Source organism: Sinocyclocheilus grahami, unplaced genomic scaffold (assembly GCF_001515645.1).
Source record: "Sinocyclocheilus grahami isolate Dianchi unplaced genomic scaffold, SAMN03320097.WGS_v1.1 scaffold74.1, whole genome shotgun sequence".
In the NCBI taxonomy this organism is placed as follows: domain Eukaryota; kingdom Metazoa; phylum Chordata; class Actinopteri; order Cypriniformes; family Cyprinidae; genus Sinocyclocheilus; species Sinocyclocheilus grahami.
The window spans coordinates 2899622-2902567 of NW_015505253.1; positions in this window are offsets into that span (position 1 = coordinate 2899622).

Here is a 2946-nt window from a genome sequence, read left to right on the forward strand (position 1 = left end):
GCAACACCCTAGTAACCGCATAGTAACACCCTAGCAACCACTTAGTAGCACGCTAAAAAGCATTCAGCATCAAATGGAACTACAATAATGGTCGACTGTATAAAGGTTGATAGGGTGTTGCTATGCAGCTGCAAAGGGGTTCTGAATGTTTTGTTTTTAGAATGTTACTTTCCAGTTGCTAGGGTGTTGCTATGCAGCTGCTAAGGAGTTCTAAATGTTTTTTAGAATGTTACTATGCGGTTGCTTATGCTCTGAGTGGTACTTAGCATGTTGCTTTGTGGTTGCTTTCTGTGGTTCCCTCAGAACTCCCTAGCATCCGTGTAGCAACATGCTAGAAACCACTCAGCATCAAACAGAATTTTAAAAGTAAGGAAATTCTGTTTGCGGTGCAGAAATGACAAACTTTTCACCTTTAACTAAAGGTAAAACATCAACATTAAGCCATCAGCTGACTTCACATATGTTCTTCTGGACATATCCGACAGCAATTTAATGAGCCGCAACACCAGCGGTGTTAAACATTGACAGCAGTCCAGAGCTGTTGTGTGTTTGCCTGTATCTGGCTGTTCAGTAACCCCTTCAGCTGTATTTCCTCACTTAACAGGATCTCTGCCAGAAAACGGTGCCTGCTGAGCAAACATCAACACGGCTACGAGCTCCTCCTCCTCCTCCCCCAGTGACACAAAACCAGACACAAACACTCGCAGGGGGGATTTGATTTCATAGCAACCAGCACTGGCGTTCCCTCCCTTCCCTGAGCGAGAGGGCGGAGGCTGGGAACAGGTGAACACCTATCAGCTCCCATTCCAGCAGGATGCAAAACCTCACAGTCGAAACCAGTCCTCACTCTTCAGGCTCCTGGAATCATGGCAAACGGCGCCCTGGAGATCGTGGGAATGTGCGTGAGCCTGATCGGACTCATCGGGGCGGCGGCCAGCACTCATGTCTAAAATAGAAACAAGGAAATAAGTGTTTAATATTCAGATATTGTGTTTTTTTATGTAAATATCAAAGCACAATACAATGATTTAACTCAATAAACTAGTAAAACATATCCTTAATGATAAGATATTTGCTATTCCTCCTCATGTCTTTCTGCATGTACAGGTGGCTTTAAAAGATTGTGTTCTGGTTTCTGCTGTGTATTTGCACAGTAATAGTTCTCAGAAGAAATCTGTTCATCTCTATGCTTCAGAGGACATGTTTTCTCAAAAAGTCACGAGGTCTGAGTTACAGGCAGGTGCTGATTTGGTGGTTTAGTTTAGCTCAGTGCGTTCAAGATCTTTATGCCCTGCAGCTTCAAATAAACAAAGCCGCAGTGAAACGTAAGACGACTATTGTCTTGAGCGTCTCTGACACACCCAGAGAATGAGTCACACAAGAGCTGCTTGTTAGTATAGTAGTGCTACAACAGAACCAGGAAACGGATCAGAACTATCTGCTATTCAGCTGTGAAAACTGAGAAATACACACCCACACATGAAAACTGAACAAGCAGCTTTAAAGTTTTAACTGCATACTTTTGGAAAGACTAAGGTGTGAGACCCGTTTCACTGGGAACTACTATAACTAGACCGAGTGCATCATTTTTTTTAATCAGATGAAACATAGCATATTGAATAAAAATAATTATATAAATAAATCTTTGCTTTATGCAGCAAGTGCAAAATTGGTGAATTTGCTGTGAAGCATTTTAAGGAATCGTATAGCCAAATGTGTTTTTAGTATTATTTATACTGTTATAGTACTTGTTCATATTTTGAACTAGCTTTATTTTTTATTTTCAGTTTTGTTTTAGTAATCTTATGTGCTTTTGTCATTTGGTTACACTTTATTTCGATAGTCCACTTTAGACATTCTACTAACTATATGTAACTTCGTAACTACATGTCAACTACATGTCAACTAATTCTCATTAATTTGCAACTACATGTCAACTAATTCTCATTAATTTGCAACTACATGTCAACTAATTCTCATTAATTTGCAACTACATGTCAACTAATTCTCATTAATTTGCAACTACATGTCTACTAACTCTCAGAGTAGACTGTTAGGGTAGGTTTAGGGTTAGTAGAATAAGTTGACAAAGAAAGTGTTAGAAGATATTAAGCAGACAGTCTACTAATACTCTATTAACTACTAGTTGACATGTAGTTACAAAGTTACTTACTGTTAATAGAATGTCTAAAGTGGACTATCGAAATAAAGTGTTACCTGTCATTTTTATTATTTTTTATATTTCTATTTAACTTACATTTATTTTATTTCAGTTTTAGTAACGTTAGTACTTTAGCTTAAACTTATATTATTTCAGATAGTTCTGTTATTTCTAATATCCATTTAAGTTTCATCTTTCGTCTTACAGTATATTTATATTTTATTTCAATTAACAAAAAATATTTTTAATGGTTTTAGTTAACAACAACAATACTGTCAGGCTTCAATGTAAAATAAATATAGGCAGCAACTTGTCTGATGAGATTCTTTCATTGTCGTCCTTCATGAAGAATGCAATCCCAGAATGCACTGTGATGAGCTCATTGAAGTCGAAGAAAAAATGATAAATGCATTTGCATTTGATTTAATACTAAACAATACTGGTAAAACATAGCTGAGTAATTAAACAGTAAATTTTAAACAAATACAGAGTATATGCACACTGTATTTTTATGATTAATAGGGTCTTGCATTATTAGCCAAGCAATATTCTGAGCATAGAACAATTGTGTTCTATTTCATTGATATTTCTCTGAAGCAAAAAGTTGCTGAGTGTTTTAAATCCCTCACTTATGTGGTTCAGTTTCAGTGAGGATGCTTCTTTTTTAAAAGTTAGCTACCTGAGTGGGTAGTAAACAGCAAGACAGCTCACTAGGTTTTAAAACAGAGGTATTACGTAATATGCACTGTGGTGGACTCAGTTCAGGTTGCTAATGCAAAATATGT